This window comes from Alexandromys fortis, unplaced genomic scaffold (assembly GCF_014885135.2).
Source record: "Alexandromys fortis isolate MF-2015 unplaced genomic scaffold, M_Fortis_MF-2015_v1.1 scaffold_101, whole genome shotgun sequence".
In the NCBI taxonomy this organism is placed as follows: Eukaryota; Metazoa; Chordata; class Mammalia; order Rodentia; family Cricetidae; genus Alexandromys; species Alexandromys fortis.
This window is the reverse complement of record NW_026067983.1, coordinates 4,764,204-4,788,757: the sequence shown is the minus strand read 5'-3', so window position 1 is coordinate 4,788,757 and position 24,554 is coordinate 4,764,204. Positions and strand designations below refer to the sequence as shown.

Sequence of the window (24,554 nt, the reverse complement as noted above, 5' to 3'; positions counted from 1 at the left end):
GATGAGGACCAAGCAATGTTTGCATTCAGGCTTCAGGTCATAAAATAGCATGCTGAAAGAACAACCCACAGGCAAAACAAAAAATGACTCGAAGACGTGACTATGCCACCTCTGTCATCCACAGCAATACTCTACTACAAACTAAAGATGACCAGCTTAGTGAAGCAAAGCTCCAAAGGAAACACACATTGACAAAGTCTTTGCTTGCCTTTCCATGGAACACTCCTAAAACATATATTTCAAAATCTTGTTTTGGGAACAAACATTCAACTAATCTATGTGGACTTTCTACAAGTGTTCTTGCAAGACACAGGCCCAGAGCTGAAGATTAACTTCATCACCAGCTATTGCACAGAAGCCAAGCCTTCGTATAAACTATACTCATTGTCTACTTCTCAGCGGCAGTTTTCTCCCCAGTCAGGTTAAGATCCACCAAACATGGTCACACAATGTGCTAGCCCCTTGATTTCACGTCTTTGTTCATCTTCTTCTGAACTGAACAGCTACAGAGCAATTCACAACGAGCTTGCGGAGCTGGAAATTCAGACTCAGGGCGTCTGTTCCAGCACTGAGCATACAGCTGAAATTCACTGTATGGATGGTGCTCATTTTCCCATTTACAATGTTCAAATATTGAAAATCCTAACTCAAGCTTTCCTTTAGAGTAAAACAATGAAATAAATTAATTACTTAGAATAATAAATGTGTACATAAACCTCATTTATATTCATGTCCTTAAAATATACATTCAAGGGCCGAAGCACTAAATGCATATCGTCAGTGTCCTGATGAAAATGTCCCAACCACCAGCATAGTGTCACAAACACTGCGTTTCCTTTACATAATGACATTGGGTAAGAGCAGACTAAATATCTGTAAGAAATATTCTCAAATACAACCACTAAATATTTTCTAAGTCAGCGGCAAAGAAAAGTCAAATAGTGTCACATGATAGGGACTCCTTCTCAGGTTCAATGATGCCATTTGTTTACGTAAAGAACAATAAAACATTTTCAGGCTTTGAAGATGGGTGCACAGACATTCAATCTCAGAGTTCTAGGACTTTAAAAAACCCAAACTCAAAGCACATTACTCAAAGGTATTACAAGTCAAGCATGTGGCCGCAAGTCACAGACGATAACATATCATTCACCAGCCCTGCCAAAGCACTATTTACAATGACTCCAGCTGCCACAACTCAGTCCCAGCCCCACAAACACTGTTCCTTGCCCTTTACAAGCTGACAACGCAAGCTGGATAGACCATGGTGTAGGAAAACACAGCAAAAATGCTTCTGCCCTAGGGACACAAAGACGGGATCTCATCTCTCCAAGACAGAACTTTTTGGCTTCATCTTCCTGCTCAAAAGATCTGCAACTCATCAAGAAGCTGTGGTCTGCAAGGTCACGTAGGAGCCAACTACTTTCAACACAGAACACGGGCTACCAGTCTCAGGTTCTGGCGTCATTTCACATTCAATTTAGCCCCAAGATGAAACTCATACTTTTATGTTTCTCAACAGAACAGACACGTGCCTGTTGCGGAATACTTGTTTAGCTATGCAAAGATGTTTTGTTGCATTTGCTTAATTGTATAAAGATGTGTTGCCGTATGACTTTTCCTGCCTAAGGCACCAGGTTGTTCTGATAAAAAATCAAATGGCCAATAGTGAGGGAGAAGGTATAGGCAGGACTTCCAGTCAGGGAGAGGAAGTAGGAGGAGTTTAGGCTCTAGGGAAGAAAGAAAAAGAGACCAAAGAGACACCAGGGAGACTCTAGGGGCCAGCCAGATGCAGAGGAGGCAGGAAAGTAGGACATACAGAATGAAAGAAAGGTAAAAAGCCCCAAGGCAAAACACAGGGGAATGGAAACATGTTAAATTAAGTTAAAAGAGCTAGTGGGACAAGCTTAAGCTAAGGTCAAGCATTCATAATTAATAATAAGTCCTTGCATCTTTATTTGAGAGCTGGTTGACAGTGCAAAGAAAATTCCAGCTACACATGCCCTCAAAATTAAATATCAGTGTTAAATGAGATCACTGTAAAATCTTTAAGGCTGGCGCGGAGCACTGTAGTGCCAGCCGGAATGATGCAGGCACGGGTCATGAAGGATCTATAGACATTCTAGTATTCTGAGAACACACTAAAAATCGACCTTTCACCTCGCTGAATGCCTGCCGTGAATATATCTGCACTATGAGGATCCTAAGGTGGAAGCAAAAGGGGAGGGGGGTAAGAATTCTTGAAGAGTTCAGATCTGAGCTGGGGAAGGAGAGAGACGAAAAGGAGAACACAAAGAGGCCCCAGATTTCTTCCTTCCTTATGGAATGGAAGATGTACCACCTCCTCAGCACATCTCTGAGTCCCTGGAGGAAACCAGCACAGTGCCAAGCCGTAATGTCGTCAAATGGGCTCCTGTTTCTCTAAGTTTCCGGGGCAGCACTTGCTAGACAGGAGAATGGGAGTCAGCAAAGATGTGCACTGGCGCCTCTCCTATGGAAGGGTGGGGCAGAACTGTCCTTCTACTTTATTTCCTTCCCAAAAGGGCACTGTGATGACCACTAGAAAGATCTCTCTAACAAGGCATGGAATTCTCTTGTGACTAGGGGTACTGAGGCACAGGGTAATTATTTCTAGAACAGCCCCAGGTGAGGGCAGACGCTTTCCTCAAGTTAGATGTCCTTGCCATAGCCATTCCCTTACAATGACAGATCTCTGTATTATAAGTTGTCACACTCTGAAGGGCCAGCCAAGCTCAGGTGGTAGACTGCCACTGGGCCTGCTTTGCAGTTCATCTCTCTCTGCACAGGCTGCTGCCTTCCGTTCCTTTCCCACAGGGGGAACCCTAAGAGGCCCTCATGATAAATAACTCAGAACTGTCAGGTTAAGGTTTTTTCCTGTTTTGATTTCAGAGACTAGAAAAAGGGATCAGAAGCAGGAAAAGAAGATGCGGAAGCAATGTTATCAGGAGAGAATGACAAACATTTGTTTAATGACTGCCACTGTGGTCAGAAATGAACTTGCTCATGCTACAAATGCAGGGGAAGTCTTCTGAGTGGCTCAGGAACAAGCCAAGGTCACAGAGAAACTTGAATTACGGGTGCTATCAATTGGTACTTTCAGGAACAACTCAAAGTAACACCCCTCCCAAAGGTTATGGTTTGGGCCCACTGCATCTTAGAAGAGCATCTAAACAATCATCTCAAACGTATCCTAGCACACTGGAAAGAGGCAAGATTGTAAACAGAGAGCAGGAGACCTGGGACTTTACTACTTAGGAACCACCAGGTCCCCAATCCGACTACTGCTCCTTCAGGTCATCACCTGCTTGGTCAGCATCAGAGAGATGTCCTGAGACATGAAAACTCATGTCTGGAAGTGTATGGATTGTGTGTGTGTGTGAATTGTGTGTGTGTGTTTCCACTAGAATTGGTAGCTAGAGATTTGGAGACTATCTGAATCCCAACACCAAAATAAGACTTCTACTAAATAAAGGTGAGTGAAAAACTTTCTTTCTTGGTATTTTAGATTTTTGGAAATCATTACCAGCAAGTTATGTTCAGATGCTGATTTTGGCCACTGAAAAGGTAAAGTCGACTGAAAGGTAAAGCAACAACAACAACCATAAACAACAAGCTTTGCCTCCGGAGTGAGCTCTGGAATATAATGAGCTAAACAGCATTTTTTCTAACTCTAAGAGAGAGGCACATCCAAGCACTGGGCTTCATGTATTCGCTCCATGGCAACGGTGCGTTATTCGTCCAGTGGACAAAAATGCCTTCATGACACAAAGCAGATGGTAGTTACAGAAACGATAATTGCTTTTCACATCGTTCATAGGAAACTTTTATTAGTAAATAAGATATCATTTTCCCATTAAATGTATTAAACCCAATACCAACTATTTGGCAAATGCACAAGAAAAAAAAAAGAAACAGATGCCTTTCTTCAAGGTTAGATGGTGAATATTTAGAGAAAGAATATTATATAGAGGAATTCTCTGAAATAAAGAATTGATCAGCTTCCATGAACTCATTTTAAGTTTTTGGATTGTCTTTGCTACAATGAAGAAAAAAAAGATCCTTTATATGCTTTCCTGTGCCCCTTTCTCTGGTTCCTGTCCTCAAGAACTAGAAATCAAAGAGACAATACAATACACACAGCACTCAGAGTGTCAGCATTCTGGGGTACACACACAGGCACAGCACCAGAAGGAGTTCTCATGGAGTTTCATGGGCTGTCCCTCAGGTCAAAACAGATTCTTAGCGTTGATATTGAAAAGAATGCCAGGACTGGCCACTTTACAAAGCAGGGTTGGTGATTTCATTAAAGATATTTTAATACAGGCTTAAACATAATCACTAGGAGAAAAGAAACCTTCAGTATTCCTTGTGAGTACTGGCTTCTTAAGGTAGAGTGCAGCTCATTGCTTTATTTTTTTATTTTTACTTACAATATTTACAATGACCATATACAGGATTTTAGTGGAGTTGAAGTAACTACCTTAGCAATGGGTAGTTCCAGAGGGGCATCAGACAGGATTGCAACCGATAAAGTAACAGTCTGGCCCAGGGGATATAGCAAGGTAGGCTTTCTTTATCATAAACAGCTTTTTTTAATTAATTTATTTATTAAAGATTTCTGTCTCTTCCCCACCGCCGCCTCCCATTTCCCTCCCCCTCCCCCAGTCAAGTCCTCCTCCCTTGTCAGCCCAAAGAGCAATCAGGGTTCTTAAGGTGTTCGGGTAATGTGTCTGGGAAAGGAATGAGTTGCTGTTTTAATGTATTTGCGTATAAAAGGAATATTAATTCTGTCAGTTGTCTTTATAGCAAATGCATTGATTGTGATGGAATTCTTGCTTCTCGGGTGGTGAGAGGCTTTAGTCAAAATTAGGATCATTTCCCTCTCAAGTTCCTCTAAGTTCCCCATCATTTGATCCTGAAGGGTATCTCTGTGTATAAACCGTAACTGCACCGCTACTTACCCTGCGCACAGACTTGACTTGGGACTAAATGCAGAGCTCACAGCCCTTGCTCCTCCTTGACTCCCTAGCCTAACACACCAATCTCATCTAGGGCAGCCCTAATCCTCATGCACGTAGGCATTCGCTTTTATGATCTGCCTCCATAGACAGCTTTCTCCCCCCAGTTTGAATTGAGACTCCCATTCCCAACGCTGACTTCTCGGGAGGGCATCGTGTATATGACACCGCATATTACATAAACCGCATTAATGTTCCATCTGAAGAAACAGCATGCCAAAGGAGGACCAGAGGAACCGTGTCCCACACTCTCTCGACACCTGGTCCCTGTCTGAGTGCTCCTTTCCAACCCATCCCCGTAGAAGCCCTTTCAGCGCTCCCTCAGGGCTGCATCCTAATTCTGCGCAAGCGCAATTGCTTTCCTCACGTGGGATTTAGGCTCCCAAATCAAGCAGGGATTCCTCCTGGAGGACAACCCCACACATACACACATGCACACACACTCGCACACACACACACACACACCCCCCACACTCTACTCTCAGTTGTACCCTCCAGAACTTACTACTCACTACAATCTAAGTTTGGGGCTTTTTAAATGTCAGAAGAATTAAGAATAAAATTATCAATGAATGGTCTTAGGCCTTAGAACCCAAGGGAGAAGACAGCCCTCGGCACCTGATTGGTCAAATCTTTAAGTCATGAGGAAGAAGATTCCTACATCATTTGTGTCCAAAACAAAACACAAAAACAAAACAAAAAAAAAAAAAAAAAAAAAAAAAAAAAAAAAAAAAAAAAAAAAAAAAAAAAAAAAAAAAAAAAAAAAAAAAAAAAAAAAAACACCGAACGGTAGGTAGGAGGAACACCACTCTTTTGCTGCTTGGATTGTTGTCATTTAATATGGCCCTTCTCTTGCTCATTTAAACTATTGTTAGAAAGGAGCTTGTCATTTCTCCTATTGGTAGGATTCTTGTTACCACCAAACACAGTGTATTTTCAGGGCTGGAACTAGTACTTTACTAAGGAGTGCACAGAGAAATGAGGAAAAATTCGCCATTCACGGTGTCTTCCAGGTGGGAGGATTCAGCCCATCAGACAGCATAGTAAAGTGTGACTTCTCTATTAGGAAGCACCCCAGACTCGGTTCCCACAAGCCCTGAGACCTGTTAGATATGGGTACTGTTACTAACAAACCAATCACCATTTATAGTTTTTCCCTTGCAAAGGTATCCTATGGAGCCTCACTACGAGAATATGCAAATATATCCTTTCTCATCAAATTTCACAGGCTGCCCTGATAGCTCTGGCTTCCAAGCATGGCCATTTCCAATTCTGATTTTCCCAGCACAGGGTTATTCTGACACAGCTGGGCTGTTTTATTTGGAAGCAAAACTGCAATGGGTCCTTTTGAAAATAAGTGGAATATAGAGAGTGTACTCTTTTTTTTAAATTAAAAAAAGCATAATTAACAATACTACCATAGGCATTCTTCGGATGGCCTATTCAACACATATACAATTTCATTTGTATTAGAACATGAAAAATAGACAATTTCGGAAAATTAAAGATATAATATCTTAAACACATCTGTCTACAGCTGGGGAGAGAGCTCATAAGATAAAGTACTTGCCACAGAAATATTATGAACAGATTTCCATCCTCAGGAGCCACACAGAGAAGCCAAGTACAGAGGTGTGCACTCTAACCCCAGTGCTGGGGCGTAGACACATAGACCCCTGGACCTGCTAGCCATCAGCCAAGCCCAGTCAGAGAGTTTCAGGTCAGCAAAAGACAATCCCTGAACCCCAAGATGCATTGTTCCACAGGAGCAATAAACCTCTGAATTCCATATGTCCACATACGAATACGTATCTACAAACATACAACTAGAAGCATGTACCCACACACATAGGCAAAAAGTTTAGTCCAGTTACCACTACACAACATGAATTCATGAAACCTTACTTCTTTAAACACATAATCTGTGGACACTTGTTTGGCAAAAGACAGCCATTGTTTTCAAGGGAAATTGGGTCGGTCTTGTCAGCAACCACAACCATGCTCAGCTTAAACCTTCCTATCTTTGCTACCATTAGTGGTTAATGACGGAATTTTATTAAAGACACACATTTCTTGTCGTTCTTGGCAATAACCTCACACTCCTAATCATTTTGCACAGTAATATTTGTCTGCAACAAAGACCTTAAACCTTAAGGATGTTTACGGTAAAGCTTTAAATTGCTCTATATCATATTAGAACATTAAAAGTCCTTAAGAGACTGACTGCAGCCACAGTGAGCCCCACCCTAGAAGAGATGGATGCTTCAGAGATCTTATGAAGTTTCTGATGTTAAAACGGTGGATCTCAAACCGTCTCGTTAGAACTTATTTAAGTGTGAGTAGTTGAAGTGCAATGAAATAAGAGGGGTGGAGGTGTGTGCAGCGGGAGAGTGACCACACGGAATGTGTCCTGCAGTGGAGAGAGAGTAGGGCAACCTATCCCCAGCACTCTGTGTCTCATCCATGTCTGGTCCCAGCAAAGACCGACACACCCCAGCCTTACTGTCTGAGCTGCTCAGAGACACCGGAAGAGATGTCTACGAATGGGCCTTATTCGTGCCTGCCGTTTCCACTTCTCCCCAGGTAACACAGCTGTAGTAGGAGCGCTGATCCTTCTCTGCTCCACTCCAGCCCCAATCTGCAGGGTTGTCACAGCAGCCACCCGATAAAGGGGCCCGCGGGAACGAGCCACCAGGTCGCTGGGGATCTCGAGCAAGCTGGGCCTGCTTGGTAAACGTGTACAGTTTCAAGACAAGAAAGCCCACACTGTGCATGTGATACTCGCAAACCTGGTATTTACCTGACTTACATTATCCAGGAGATTAATGGAATTCTGTTCTTTCCATGTAATAAGTTCTCTATAAAATCTTTCCGCTTCCTCTCAATTACTATTATTTAAATGAAAAGTTATTAAGGAAGGAAACGTTGCCAGTTTGTCTTAGCGACTTCAATGACAAGTTGGGGCAAAACTCACGAAATTGCAATCTCTAAATTAAGGAACCAGAATAAAATTGAACATTCCCAACTCAGCACTCATCAATTACAGATGAACTTTTAAATCCTTCCTCGGGGGTTTTGGAGGGCACCTCGTTCTCCTGGGATCCTGCTCGCTGTTCTACCCCTCCTCCAACTGTATAAGCCAATGAGGCAGTGGCTACACAGGCTTTTCTCACTGTGCGTCTCGGCTAACTATCGCAATCTGGGGTATTGCTTTCTAAAGAGCTGTACCATTTAAAAGAGACTTGTTAAAATTATTCCCATGACCGTATTCCCCTTCCCCCTCCCCACTGGCATCAAAATTAACACGCATAAATATTTATTCTCTGTCCTCTTTTATGAAGCAGATTAGATAGGTTTTGCAAATGTCTTCAAAAATAGACAATAGGGCTGGTGTTAGGGCCGAAAACAGCCGCTTATTTCACAATACATTAATTAGGAACAATCCATCTACTGCTTCTTCGGTTCAGAAGACAATTTGCATTTGTTTTTAGTTTTCTGACCGTCAGTTGAGGAAACTTCCTCTCTCTGTGAAGTGAATTTGACAGTGTGAAAACCCTCAGGGCTTTATCCACAAAATGACTGCTTTCTATATTCTGATTAGTGAGGACAAGTGACCAGATATTAATAGGATTTTGAAACTTAACAAAATTTTCGATTTTTAGCATATAAATTTCCCAAAACATGTCAAATGTACAAAATGTAAAATGAAGACAGGATTATTCATCTAGAGTTTGTAGGAATTTACAGGTATTTATTTCCCTTAACAAAAGAATAGCAAGCTTGAACTTCTAAGCATGGCTGAAGGTCAGAGACATAAGACATGATGATAGATATAGATAATAAATATAGATATAGATATGATTACTTGCCTGGAAGAAAATCTTCAATTAATGACTATAGTTAAAGTGTTTTATAGCCTCCAGCACCAGTTAAATGTTAGTTATGTTTTATAAAGCACTAATAGATTAATAGAGAAATTCGAAGCATCACTACTGATAATACAGGCTAATATAGAAACTTCTAATAATCAAAACTAAATCAATTTCTTCTATGGATATATTAGGCATTTTAAATACAAATATTAGAATGAATATAAACACTGGGTAGCAGCTATAAAAATTTCAAAAGAAAGACCTTTAAAATTGTAAAATTATCATTTGCTTGTGAAATATAAAAAAGTGAAATATTAATTAATGATAAGGTGCTTCCTTTTAATTTAACTTATTATTGTGTGTACATGCGCCCATACACTAGCATGTATATAGGAGTCCGAGGACCGCACATACACTAGCACGCATGTGGAAATCAGAAGACAGCGTGTACATGCACACATACACTAGCATGCATGTGGACGTCAGAGGACAGCGTGTACATGCACACATACACTAGCATGTATACGGAAGTCCGACGACAACTTTTGGAAGTAGTTTCTTTTACCCCAGTTCCTGGGTTACATCAGGGTTTTGCAGCAGGAACTTGGACCTGCTGAGCCATCTCCATGGCCCAGACATCCTTCTTCTTTAATACTGATCAGGTTTGAAGCTCTTTCTAGCACACTGAATAACTAACTGTTCACTAAAAATCTGTCTCCTGAACCTAGAACAACAAGCTGGCCTACTAAAGAATGCAGCTTTAAGATGTAGCATGTATTCTGCATTCTCTGTAAGCACGGACAGCAGAAAGGCCATTCAGTTTATCTACCTTAGTAATAAACCAGAATTATGTCGCCTTCGGCAGGAAACTCCAATTTCAAATTGAAGATGCAGAGATAAAAATACCGAACACCGTAGGAAAAGACTCTCCTAGCCTGTATCTGCCAGGTCTCAAACCTGGGGAAAACTGAAGTGCCTACTTAACATAGCAAAGCTGACCTGGCTGAGGGTCCCAGCATCCCTCAGTCCCTGCCTGTTACACGGCATGGCTGGCATACCCCTCCCCATACCCTAAAGTTCTCCATCAAGGGACTGGGCTGCCCTTCTCAATATAATCCAGCCATGCTGGGTATGCTGGTCCTTTTTCTATCCTGTTACCCTTTACCCTCCTGGTCTCCTGGCTCTCCCCTCCACGCCTCCCTCCTAGCACGACTTGGTTCGGGGTCATGTTCACTATGGACTCTCTCAGATGTCTCTGCCTCTGGCTATGCTCTCATATCTAGAGTAAACCTTCTCCTCCACCATACCTGGAAGCAGTCATGCCCTCCCTCTTTATTCCTTTAGTTTTTCTTCCATACTGAAGCTCTTTGTAGAAGCAGCGAGTCTTCCCATAGTCTCCTGGCCCACACTAACTCCACTTCTGACAAACACAGGTCACAACAGGACAGCTTGACCCAGAGCTCATCAAAACACATACAGTAAAAGCAAATATTTTTCTGTCTTAGCCAGGACATTGAACTTTCTCTATTTCCCGAGGCCAGACCAGAAGTTGACAGTTGTCAGCTTTCCAAAGACAGTGTGTCCTGTAACATAGGTCCGGCTCCTTGGTGTATCCCAGCCTCGAATGCCCAAAGCGAACAAAGTCAGCTCCCCTCTATCACTGGACGTTGCAGGGCCTTTTGCTGGGTAAAGTAAAGCAACACAACTCTGTAGGCAGGAGGCCCCCCGGTGCCTCCATCTGTTCTGCAGCTTCACACTTAACGGCCCCCTAATAGACAAATCCCCAATTTTACAGGTCTTTGAAAAATGGCGAACATCAACCATTTCTTAAAGACTAATCTGCCTGAGATGAGCATCCCTCCAATCCTTCAGTGTGAGACTACAAGACTGTCAGGCCAGAGTGGATTCTTTTTTTTTTTATGTCAAAGGGCAATTGATGCAGAAAAGGCAAAAGACATTTAAAGGTCTGGTTCCTTCAAGGCACAATGGCTTGACTTTCTGTCATGGAAAACAAACAAACAAACAACAACCAAAAAAGAAATGGTATCCTAAGCATCATTTGTGATTTCTCAAAATAACTCCTTAAACTTTCTCTCTACTTCCTGACTTCCTCACGTGTTTGTAGTTTATTCAAGTGGAAAAGTTGTAAGAACGTTATCTCCATCCATCAGCTTCTTGAGGCTTTAGATCTCTGTAAATCTTGCAAGTTCTACTAAGTCAGAACTGTCTTATCTAATCCAAGAGAACATCTGTCCCTCTGTAGCCCAAGTGCCCTCTCCACTCCACACACGCCGGATAAAGTTCAACATCAGGAAACGCGGGAGTAGATTGCTAGTCCACACCTGCTTCTGTAGCTGGGCAGTGGGTTTACATCTTATCATGTCTATTTCTCTCTGTCAGTGACTTCCTGGGTCTTCACTGACACAGCAGCCCTGTTTTAGAAGACAGCAAGGCACAGGAGATTATCCTGGATTTTACTCCCTAAACAGGCTTGCCCACTTCCCAGCAGAGAGGGCTAAAAGTGCAGGCTATCATTCGCAGACTGTGGGGACACGTATTTTGTTGAACCCTAAGGCTGCCTACTAGTGTGAGAATAAGTGAAGAAGAGCTTTATTATAGGCGATTGAGCTTGAAAGACACAGAACACTTTCCCCACACCTAGGTGAAAAGCTCCCCCAGTGTAGTAGACAGAAGGAAGAAGAGGGAGGGTAGGAAGAGAGGGAAGGAGATAAAGAAAAGAGAGTGACTAGGTAAAGAGGCAGTTGACAAAGGGGGCCACTTCATGCCCCACTGCGTCAAGTTCTAGCAATAGGAGCAGAGGCTAAGAAGACTGCCATACTCTGGGAGGAGCTGCAAGGATGGCTGTCTCAAGATGAAGTGAAGAGAGCTGCCCGACATGCTTCTGAAGGTGAGTCTCCTCCCCACAGATACTCTCTCCTTCTTGAGAAGGGAATAGTGGGAGCTCTGCACAGAGAATCACATTCCTCGCCAGCCCTGGGCAGGATGGAGACTACGGCTGGGTTCTGGAGTGCTGAATCCCCAACTAGAGCTTAGTGGAGGGTCAAATGAGAAACCAAGATGACTTTAACCATACTGGCATCAGAAAATACACAGAGGCAACAGCTGATTGTTGACCTAGGTTTCTGTCCTGCCTGGTCCCGCAGTTGTTCAGTCCCAAAGAAAACACACAGAGGTCTACATTAATTATAAACTGGTTAGACTATTAGCTCAGGCTTCTTATAACTCTTATAACTTATATTAGCCCACTCTTGTCTGTGTTAGCCATGTGGCTTGGTACCTTTTATCAGCGAGGCATTCTCATCTTGCTTCCTCTGTGTCTGGGTGACAACTGCAGACTGACTCTTTCTTCTTCCCAGAATTCTCCTATCCTCGTTGCCCCAACTATACTTCCTGCCTGGCTACTGGCCAATCATTGTTGTATTAAAAATACTACAAGTGACAGGATAAAAGACCATTGTCCAATGGCATGTGGTATTTAAAGCCAGTTTTTCTCTTCTAAGTTATTTTGCTCTATAAATCAAAACTCTGAATTTAAACATTAAAAAGATAAATGCTACCAATGCATATCATGACATCTAATACTCAAACTTCAGCTAAGCTGTGTGAATTCTACGTAATAATTAGTCATGTTCCACACAGGGAGTATCAGAGATATAAAATAGTTCGTGTATGACAGAGAGAGAGAGAGAGAGAGAGAGAGAGAGAGAGAGAGAGAGAGAGAGAAAATGTGTGACTCTGTGTTAGACCAGGTACCTGCTCTCAAAGGGCCTATTCCTAAGTAAAGAAAAGTTAGAGGTGTAAATAAAAAGCAAAAATCAATACTTGTTTATCCCTTGACTAATCTGAAAAAGAAAGAAGTATGTATGTGTGTGTTCACACAGCTCTTGCTGAGCAGAATAAACACTCCCAGGGCTTTGTGTGGAGGACAGAAATGCAAAACTAGGCATTTCACACCATCACAGGGAAGCCCCTCACTTCGCAGATGACCCCACCATCTACTGTGCTAGCTAGCTCTTCCTGTCTTTCGAATGATTCCTGGTATATTTCCTCAGAATATCCCCAGCCATTAACATTGTCGAGCAGGACTGTACACAAAGTGGGTCTGTCCACAGACGTGCTCACATCCCTTCTGCTCGCTTCTCCCTTTTAGGTTCGGCTCCGATCCCCACCAGTACGTGGTGCCAGACTGTGAAAGGCAACATCGTCCTAAAGGCATGGTAAATGCTATTTTTAAAATAAAATACATATGTGCACCGGGTGTGGTAGCCTTTTATCCCAGCACTTGAGAGGCAGAGGTAGGAGGATCTCTGTGAGTTCAAGGCCAGCCTGGTCTTAAGAGTGAGATCCAGGACAGCTAGGTCTCCACAGAGAAACCCTGTCTCAGAAAACAAACAAACAAACGCATATTTGCCTATAACTAACATTCAGTTATAATCTGGGGAAGACCACAAGCCGTCAACCAGGAAACGCTTTACTTGGTACTATTTTCTGTCACGGTGCTATGATAAGCACTCAGAACCGTGTTTACATTCCCCTCTTTACACACATCTCTCCTACCTCCTGGTCACCCAGGAGATATGATGGAATATACTTAACACATTGTAGTTACTCAGCAAGAACACATTAAACCTCTACCGCCGACCTAGGAACTGCCGGGTTAAGGACTGCTCTCCACCGTACCAAACACTAGTGTCTGTATGGGCTGAGCCAGGATCGCCCACACCTGTACCACTATGGCGCTCACAATGACCCTGCACTGCAAAGTGTCCATGTTTCACAGATGAGTAACCTCAGTAACTCGCCTACTCTCGGTAGGAGAGTAGCCAACGGGAAGCTTCAGACCGCCCTTGGCTGACGGGTGTCCCCGCTGAAATTCCTGCTCCTTGACAGGTGAACCAGCACCAGGGCAGAGAGGAAGAACCTGGTACAGACTTCTCCACGGGCGTGGTCAGATACCAGCCTGTACCTCACAAACCACGTGATTCCAATCAGCTTGTTACCTTGGTTGACTTCAACTCTGAGACTGATATCAACTAGCCGTGCGTCTTACAGGGCAACAATGGAAACAGACAGGGTGTATGTACCGGGGATTATGGGAATGTGCAGGGAGGTGACTATTACCCCTTAGGCAGTGTACACGAGCTGCCATCATCAAAGTAAAATACCCAAAGGTGGGGCCACCAGCACAGATAATTAATTACCCTGGCATTACAATCATATGTTGTATATATGTATTAAATTATCACGCTGGACCCCATAAGTATGTAGCTGCTAGACATTAATTAAAAAGAAAAAAAGAAATGTTTCCCACTGAAATATTTTTTTCATCAATTTCCATTCTGTCATTTATTGATGCAATTTCCTGCCCAGCACTCAAGACATCAAAGTCTGCAAGAAATCTAAGTACGACTTCCATCACGGAATAACATCATGGAAAGATGTAGACAGTTGTTCCATCAAGCCGAGGGGAACAATTGTGAGCTGAATCACTAAAGGCATACATGCATAGACATGGGGATCAGTTAACATAGAGAGCATTGACGCAGGCTTGTCTTTGCCTTAGGGTTCAGTGTTTATGACCCTCCCATGTACAGAGAGTGGCCAAGGAAACCAGGCTGGTGACAGGGCAAAGCTGCACTGTCCCTCACAAAGACACGCCATCTACTTCTGCAGCAAAGCCTTTGGAAACCAACACAAGCTTAGATGGCATCATGACTCAAGTCGAGACTGTAGGTTTGAGGCTATTATCCTGTCTCCAAAGCTTCAGATAGGTAATACTGGAGGGTTGTCTATCTGCCCTTTTTCCGCAGGAACCAATCCCAGCAATACTAATGCCAGAAAGGTAGGCATCCTCTACTCCATGGCCTCAGTGCTGGCATTACATGATGTGTGCAGCATGTCTATAACTTGAAAACACAAAAAGAAAATAATCCTCAACTGAGCGAGTCATGGTACAACAACTGATTGAATCGTGTTACAGCTCAGGAGAAAACAAAAGGAAATCTCAAGATCCAATTTCCTCTTTAACCTGTACCATGCCTTTTCTGTCATAAAATCCTTGCTATTTCATGCTGCAAACCACTCCCAGACCCAGACCCAATGACTATACTAAACAAGAATATAGAAAAGTGTCTCCTTCCCCTGAGAGTTGTCCTCCCTCAGCAGCTTTGCTCGGGCTCTCAGCGGAAGACACGGCTTATCGTGCCTGGGAGTTCTGCCCTTTCCTGGTTTGCTTTTAAAGAAAGGCTCCTTAGGTTTGCATCTGAAAACACACGATCTAGGATGCAATGCTTTCAATCTTCCAATAAGATGACTTAAGAGAAAATCAATTTGCCTTAAAAACTTAATAATTCAATAGTTTATGTGTCCCAGGGGACCTTTTTTATTTTCAGTCCTGACTTTAAATGTCATCTGAATGCTGAGAGTCCCAGGCCAGTATTTCTAATTAAGATTTTCCCCTGGCTCTCTGGATTAGTGTGTCTGATACAGTTAGTTGGCTTCTCATTTCATACTGCTAGTCCACTGAACGCCTCAAGTCTCTGCCCCATCTTAACCACACCAAAGTCTCCATCTCGGCAAACGGTGATGCATCCTCCTGCCGGCTCAGCTACAAGCAGTCATTCTTGCCTCCTACCTCTCCTGTCCTTCCGCCCACCTGCAGATCCTTGTCTCTACTTGTCCATTACATCTAGATTCTGACACTTCCCCATGCACAAACACCCACCAGTCAATCCACCACCATTGCAAGTCCAGGTAATCTGGACCAAACCCTTCCTAGCCTGGAAACCGTCCTGCTGTTCCTTCCACATGGCAGCCAGAATGATTCTTCTAAACTCAAAGTAGATCCCATTACATGCCTGGTCCAAACAACACAATTTCTTCCTCTGCTGCACACCCAGAAAGACTGGTTATGTTCATCTTGGGCGTTTTCATGAATTAAACAATGCTGTAGGTCTTAGGTTTACACGGTGTATAATTAGCAATCTGATCCAAAACCGTCTCTGGATAGAATGCCTTCCCGTTTTGTCAGAAGCTCGAATGCTTCCCGGGAGAGGACAACTCTGTTCTCATTGCTGTGCTGCCGAGTTCACCTAGAAATACTCACATTACCGAGTGGGAAAACCGGGGTTGCGTAACACAGCCGGTCACTCCGACAGCGCTAACCAACAGAGATGGTGAAGACCTAAAGTCTTCAGTGATGCTGACGGGAGGACAGATGTCTTTTGAATGCTGCCGGAGCCAACCCTCGACACACACAGTACCTACCGTATGCTGCCACTACGCTGGGCTGGGGTCAGTTTGAGAAGCTGTCATTTCTAACTCATGACTCTGCTCTCATGGTGCTTACATGTAAATTCTTGCATGTGAGGCTGCTGTGAGCTCAGAGTGTCGTGGATGAAGACGGGAGTAACCCGGATCCAGCTTCTGGTCTTCACATGTCTGCAGCAGCGGAAAGTACCACACGAGCGGTCTTGAAGAAGCTTGGGCTTCTGCTCTCCTTCAAAGTGCTGCTCGGTCATCAAACTGGCTCTAAAAGGAGACTGCACTTTTGTTCCCGGCCACCCAGACTCAAATAATCACAGAGAAATTATATTAATTACAACACTGTTTGACCGACGGCTCAAGACATATTTCCAGCTAAGTCTTACATCTTAAATTAACCCATTTCTATTAATTTGTGTATCACCACGAGGCTGTGGACTATCAGCAAGGTTCCGACGTCCTTCTCCTTCAGCAGCTACGTCGTGTCTCCCTGACTCTGCCTACTCTCTATATATCTCTGTTCAGATTTCCTGTCTGACTTTACTCTGCTAAGTCATTGGCCAAAACAACTTTATTCATTAACCAAAAAAAAAAAAAAAAAAAAACAACACATATACAGAAGGACACCCCACATCAACTCATGAGCTGGAGAACTCTAGGGTAGGAGCAGAGGTGAGAAGGGCCTAGATGCTAGCTAGCATGGACTGTGAAATGTATAACTGGTCCTTGTGGTACTAAGGAAGCCTGGAGGCCAGCATGCGCTTTGGTATGGTAAAAGGCGCCACAGACAGTAACTTGTCCCTTCTGCTAGTGATACAGGTTCCTAAGGAATGCTGGTTTTTATACAACCACCAGAAAATTTCGCATAGTTCGTATTGAGCTCATTTTTGGGTATCTGGACTGCCTTTTGGAGTTTGGGGCAGTGGAGTTTCCTTTGGATCTGACACCGGGCTTGCAGCCTGGGCTTAAGGGGAGCTTGCTTCCCTGTTGAACACTAATTTTCTCCCCTTGTAGGAAACTAAATTTCCGTTTGCAAGAGGCTATCAGTTGGCGATTGCTTCCAGTTTAGGGGTGGGGGCTCCTGTTCACTTCTCCTTTCAGCTCTAGGACCCCATCTGGTACAGACCAGTACAGGCCCTGTGCCTGCTGCCTCAGTCTCTGGGAGTTCATGACCTGCATTGATCTTGTTGATTTAGAGGGCCTTGTTTTCTTAGTCTCCCCCATCCCCTCTGGCTCTGACACTTCTTTGCTTTCTCTTCCACGGGTTCCCTCAGCCCTGAGGGGAGGGCTTTTTATTCATTTATATGCTGACAGTGCCTGCAGGGTGCTGTACTAGCTGAGCAGCTGGACTCTGTGCTTCCCAAGCCTTTTCTATGGAGCCCTTTAGAGGAAGAGTTCCCCAGCCTGCTTTTCAGCTTCCTTTCACCTATCACTCTCCTACCCATTTAGAACTTGTATGAGATGCCACAGAACTCAAACTAAGGAAAGTCAGCAGCGACCGGCTCTCAGCTGGAAGTGGAAACGCCTCTAAGATAAACCTGCAGCCAGGCCAGCTGCAGGCCCTGTCAGCTTGGATGAACTCATTTGCTACTTCCTGGTATTTTGTAATTTGGGGGCAATTACCAAAAGTAAAAATAATACTATAATTCAGTGTCAAAAGTGAAAAAGAAATCATGCCATATCAGTATTGAATTTGAGACAAAAGGGCTGTGAGAGAGAAAAGAAAGAAACAGCAAGCCACTTAGAGAGAAACAAGGGGCTACTTACACGACGCTATGAAGTATAAAATCTCCAGTGGGAAGAGAAGGCAGTGCAGCCAGTGAATGGACTTTTAAAACCATAAACCTGAAGAGGGATTCAATAAGGGAAGGGTGACTGCAAACAGCAGAGGACCCCAATATCTTCCTAAATCCTTATGGAACCTTCCAACTCCAAGAGCAAAAGAACTTCACTGTCAGGATAGGGGCCAGAGCTAGCATCAAAGTAGCCCTTTCCTAAGGTGTTATCAGGCAATTACAATCCAGCCAATGGCTTGTAGTGATAACCTTCAGGGCTGAGCTCCTGCTTGGTTCTGGGAAAATGGAGCAGTGGATTTTCTAACAAATGCTGCTTAGTACCTGGAACCCTGGAGAAGAATGACTACCTCTGATCATCCGGGTTAGTGTTTAAATCTGAATGCTCTTCAAGGGCTCTTGTTTTGTGTGCATGTTCCCTGCTTTTGTAACTACTTTGGGAGTTCGTGGAACTTTTACCAGATGGGGCTAACTGATGGGAGTGGACAACAGGGGTCATCGGCCTTTGAAGGTTATACCTGGGCCCCTGGTTCCCGATGTATTCTTTACTTCCTGGTCTGTCAGGGACTAGTCTCGACAAAGATACCACTTACCAGGGTAGGGGAATGGGGCTCAGAAAAATTAGTAAAGAGTACTAAGATGTGAGTAAAATAATAAAACAGAATCATAGGATAGTATCAGGAGGGAGTCCCAGTGAGTACTGAAATCGCCCACATTTAATTTTCCATACAGTCTATAAAACAGTGGTTCTCAGCTTTGGGTTGTGATCCCTTTGGAGTTCGCATATTAGAAATCCTGCATATCATATTTTACATTACAATTCATAACTATCAAAATTTCAAAATTACAGACAAGAAGCAGCAAAGAAATAATTTTATGGTTGGTGGTCATCCCAACAAGAAGAACTGTATGAAAGGGTCGCAGCTGTAGGAAGGTTGAGGAACACTGCTTACACCACAGGATTCTTCCCTTGTAGGCTGCTCTGTGCTGTCTTTGTCTCAGGATTCGGAAAAAAAAAAATGCAAGGATTAAGCTTCATGGTCAGATTACCTGGATTTGGAATCCCCCTTAGAGACACACCTCAGGGTGTATGTGTGAAAAGACTTTCGGAGAGGTTTAGCTGGAGAAAAGGACCTGCCCTTACTATGAGAAGCACAATTTCATTGTCTGGGTCCCTAGACTGACTCAAAGCGAAGAAAGATAAAGTAGGCTGAGCAGAGACATGGCTCAGTGGTTAAGAGTACTGATTGTTCTTCCAGAGGTCCTGAGTTCAATTCCCAGCAACCTCATGGTAGCTCACAATCACCTGTAATAAAATCTGGTGCCAACTTCTGGCCTGCAGGGACACGTGCAGACAGAACATTGTATACATAATAAATAAATCTCTCTCTCTTTTTTTAAATAGGCTGAGCAGGACCACACGTCTCTCAGCTATCTCAGCCTCCAACCAGTGCCTTTTCCAACACCGTGGACTGTATCCCTTTAGACAGTGAGCCAAAATACACTGTAGGTGCTCGTCCCAGCAATGAGAAAATAAGCAATGTGCTCTCTAGCCCGTCTGATCTGCTTGACCGTGAGAGAAAGGATTCAGCCCCCAAATAGTTAGGTATGCACACAAGCTACTAGGGCTAAAAGGAATATTTTTGAACTTCTCAAATTATATAACAGACAATCACTTCTTTTCACAGACAGGTCCTGGAGAGGAGCTGTTTTGTAAAGATGAAAACCATCAACAGTTTTGAGAGATAAAAATAAATGGGGAAAAATAACTCATAACATGTCACTAGTCGTTCTGAGCCCAGGACCAACAAACAACTGGTGTTTGCAACATCTTTTGCTAAGTCAAACTGGCACTGGAGAAGAGCTGTCATTAACCATTAAATTTCCATGCTAATTTGAATGACAGAACTTGTCACTTTGGTGAGATAATCTGAAGTGTCGGCCAGCAGTCACTCTTGAACTTATAGAAAAATGCATTCGTTCCAACTGACAGCTGTGCTAATGGAGATGGTAATTGCCCTCACTGGGTGGCTTGCTTGTGTGGACAGAGGCGATTTTAATGTGAACCAGTGATCCCACTTACTCCTTCCAAACATGAGAGAAAACTACTGGTGCCTCGCAGAGAGGAATTTCTTGTGAAAACATGGCTGAAATGAAATGGGATCATGATTTATTGTTTTTAAACACTCAGAACAATTAAATAGCTACAATACTTCAGAAAGATTGGAATATCTAAGTCATGGCAAATACTACTTTCTGGTTCAAAAGACTTGAATTCTTTGACTAGATGTAAAGAAGTTAAGGGAAGCATTTCATCCACAGAAAAGCCTTACTTGTGTTCAGAATTGGAGCTAAGCCTGGGGAACGGCAGAGGCAGGAAGATTGCAAGTTCAAAGCCTCTCTGGGCTAGAGTGAGTTCAAGGCTGGACAACGCAGGGAACCACTACCTTAGACTAACCATTTTTTTCAAGGACTAAAGATGACATTGGGTGATGTAGTGGCTTTGTAGCATGCAGAGGCTTTGAGTTGCACACCCTGTATCCAAACCAACAGCAGCAACGAAGAACATGATCAATAAAACTGCTACTGCCATGCCTATCTCCCATGCAGTGCTGGCTTTGGCTACAGTAAGTGAACCTTGTGGGTATAACTGTCATTCATTGGCTGCAGTTTAGGAAAAGCAACCCCTACAACTTATACCCTCTCCAGCTGGGAAAATGAGCAAAGTTGAAACAGATTATCCCCTGAAATGTTAGCTAGATTGATGAGGAAAGATATTCCACATAATAAGACTTTGAACTTTCAGATAAAGGGAAAGCTGGACATACCCAGACGAAGCTAGCTGGGGATGAAGGGGCTCTGAGGGCACAGTGGACCCCTGGCTCAGCAGCAGCAGCAGCAGCAGCAGCAGCAGCAGCAGCAGCAGCAGCAGCAGCAGCAGCAGCAGCAGCAAGTCAGCTTTGTAAATTTCTACCTCACAAATTTTTAAAAAGCTAGTTCGAATTCGTGTGTCTGCCATTTGTGACGTACCGAAGGCACTGCACAGCAAATACTGAGATGCAGTGTGGGACAGGGAATGGAGCCCTTTATTTTTTTTTTGGGGGGGGGGAGTGTTGGGATATGAACCCAAGGCCTCTTTGTGCTGGTCTAGTGTTCTACTACTGAGCTTCAGTTCCAGCCATTGTAAAGCCTTCTAAGGCAGAAGCCTCCCGTCGGTATTCTACCACCTGGGCTTTATTTAGGTGAATGCATGTCCACCCACAATGCCTTTAGTCTCACCATAGTGGAGAGGAGGGAGAAACAAGTGCAGGATGGTTCACTAACAGTAGGAGTGGGTAAAACATGACCATCCCCAACAAACAACTAAACCAGAGGACTGGGACATCGGCAACCACGGAAAGGAAACAGGAGGGACACTAGAGCTGAGGGTGCCGAGTGGTGATGGTCCAGCTCCTCCACAGGGGTCTTTATCATAGCCCCCTGCCTATTGGCTGAGATCCTTCTCTTCACTGCAGAATCCCCTTTATGCCGTGCAAAGGCTTGGGCTGAACAACACTTGTTCACATATCTAAGATGAAAGACTACTGAGCCTTTGTTTTCACTGAGGAAATTTAATTCCGCTGGTTTGCTTACTGTTTACAATAGTTACTTTCTTCCCTTCCTCCCTCCCTCTCTCCCTCCTTCCCTCCTTTCCTCCCTCCCTCCCTCTCTCCCTCCCTCCTTCCCTCCCTTCCTCTCTCCCTTCCTTCCTGTTCCTTTCCTTCTCTCTCTCAGTCCTCTGTCCTTCTTCATCTTTCCACCCTTCCTCATAAGAGCTCGGTATTAATATAGTCACTTCAACCCATAAACACCCAAGAAAGGCCACCAAGCCCAACCTGCCTAACCACTCAGATGTGTCCGGCTCCCTGGTCTTCATGCAGCGGGAGCCGCTTCCGGTTGGCTCACATATGTTTCATGCCACCCTTTACGAACTGACTTCTTTCTAAGAGAAGTTTCTATGTGTGTCTTACCACTTCCAGCCTCTGCAGATTAATCTCATGGCTCCACTGAAGAACAGTCTTAAAACTATGAAACTAAGGCCTGAGAAATAGATTTTTGAGAAAAATGCTGACAAACCAGAATTAAAGTCAGGTAGGTAGGTGAACATGCCATTAAAATACATCCTGACAAAATATCCAAAGATACACATGGTACATTACAAAGTCAGATTTCCCAAATCAAAGATATTGCTTCCTGACAGTTAAATTAAAAGGCATGTCTACCAAAAAAAGAAGCCAGTAGGTTTACATGACAAGACTGGCCATTATCTCCATAGGAACGAGGCTGGAAAACAGAAGTACAAATGCTGGAGCCACGGAAATCTGCAACACAAAATTCGCCAGAATTTTTAACCTTGACAGAAGACGCCTAAGTGGGTCAGAGCAAGCTCAGGAAGATTTGACAGCATGAGAATCAGGGTGGGCGACAACAGGCACGCGGGCGTCGCGGGAGAAAAGGCAGCATTTTCTTATTCTGACCAAACATCAGCTGCGGTAAAATTATGAAATACTTAGCCAGAAAGCGCACAAAAATATGCATTTAAATGGAGAAACTAAAGTGCTACGGCAAACTCAAGTGCCTTCAAGTGAAGGCACTGCCCCCACAAAGGTGGGCGTGTGAAGAGAATGGTTGGGCGAGCTCTGAATAGAATTAAGAAGTTATGTATGTAAACAAGTTGATTAAATTAAAAGGGGCTTTTCTCCCCTAATATCACTCTTGGCATTTCCCTCTGGCAGGGCCTGTTTCAGGTTGCACAGGGGCCCTTGGGAGGCGAGGACTCGGAGCTGCACTGCTCTGAATTCCTCTCCCCACTTGCCATGCAGCAGTCAGATTCCTGTGCAGGACGCAGACACCACAGAAAACAGGAGAGAGGGAGCTGCTGAGAGAGGAGACTAAGTGCCATTTATTCCCACACAAACCACTGATCGCCCCCATCTCCCTGTCTGATTTTCCCCAAAGCCTCCCACGCAGCTAAAAAGAGGGGAGAAAAGTGAAGGTAGGTGTGTTGTTTTTTATGCAGAGTTTCAAATTAACATTTACGTATCAATTGAATGATTTTCCAAATACATTTCCTTTCGATGAAGAAAAAAAAAGAAATGCTCTAATACTGAGGTAGGGGAAACAAGAACAAACAAAACCCCCAGTTTACTAGATGGAGGAACAGAGTCCTTCCTATCACTCACGGATGCAAGGAAATAAAACTCACCAAAGTCACTTGGCATCCACCACTAACGCTGACTATTGTCTTAGAAGTATAATCACCTGCATCCGTCACTAAACTTGTCTATTATTCTAGAAGTCTGCGCAGACGATTCCATGAGACATCATATTTTTAATTTTCTTCCATTTTCATAGTATATTTATAGAAAAAAAAATCATCACTGCTTCCCTGCCCTACCTGAGTGCTTGCCCTTCTCACTGCCCCATCTATCTGGGAGGCTGCCCTTCCCGCTGCAGCCCTGCCCTGCCCCATCTATCTGGGAGGCTGCCCTTCCCGCTGCAGCCCTGCCCTGCCCCATCTATCTGGGAGGCTGCCCTCCTCACTCCTGCCCTACCCTATCTGGGAGGCAGAGCTTTTCTTTCCTGATAATCAGGTGATGGCTGCTTGTTCTGCATTGGTCAAGGAGTTATGAAAACAGTTCTGCCAAGGACAGGGACAAGGTTTTCCAATGCTCATGCTTGTTGCCCCAAGTAACACAATTCTTGGAAGTCTAAGCCATCACGGTCCTGATGAAAAATCACAAGAGTCTTCATTCTTAAAGAGAAAGAGGAAGACAACAGACCCAGACCGACCTAACAGATCTAGGAAGCTGATGGAAACACCACTTTAGTCCTTCAGCAACCAAGGCTTCAGTGTGGAATACAGGGCTCAGTCTTGGAAAAAAATCTAGGTGGAAGTCTTAAACAACGTCACATTTACTTCCACATCCTATAGGACAGGCCTGCTGTCCCTGCCTGAGCTATGCTATTGCATTTCTGATTGGACATCAAGTCTAGGCTTCTTCTCAAACCTCCATCTCAATGCAAAGGGTTTAACATTTTCACATGCATGCACATATTATTGGGGAAGAAGAATGGGAGAAAAAGAGAAGATACAAAAAGATTTATAATCTGACTAACTAAAATGAAGTGCTGAGGGCATCGGCATCAGACCAGGGGAATCAAACAGTTAAGGAACTGGAAGTTCTAGGGTGCAGGTAGCACCTCCGGAATGAAGTAGAGAAGATGACATGTACAGGAAGAAAAATAATCAAATGTCAAGATGCTTGATAGTCTTAAACCAGCACAGACATGTGTGTATGAATGCCCATACACACACACACACACATACACACACACACACACAAGCTAGGGGTGGGAACATGAAGAAAAAGGCTCATATTTTTAAAATACTATGGAAAATTCTAATGCTTTTTATAACTAATGGAAGAATTGACATTGCATGTCAAAACAACACACCATAGGCTAGTAGAGAACACTCCAACACAATTAAAAGAAATAAAGATACGGCTTGATTAAGCAATTGA

At 43.7% G+C, this 24,554-nt stretch overlaps 1 protein-coding gene across 2 annotated transcripts in view; it reads right to left on the bottom strand.

The window, feature by feature from the left end:
* Dock4 (dedicator of cytokinesis 4) overlaps nucleotides 1–24,554 on the bottom strand; it is a 392,371-nt gene that overhangs the window by 226,845 nt on the left and 140,972 nt on the right. The window contains exon 1 of one of the 2 annotated variants that reach the window (XM_050158670.1): nucleotides 10,219–10,352. The exons of the other annotated variant lie outside the window; for it this stretch is intronic. The gene's annotated coding sequence lies outside the window, so the exon portion shown is untranslated. Of the gene's footprint in view, nucleotides 1–10,218; nucleotides 10,353–24,554 lie in introns of those variants that run through there. 2 annotated transcript variants of the gene reach the window in all.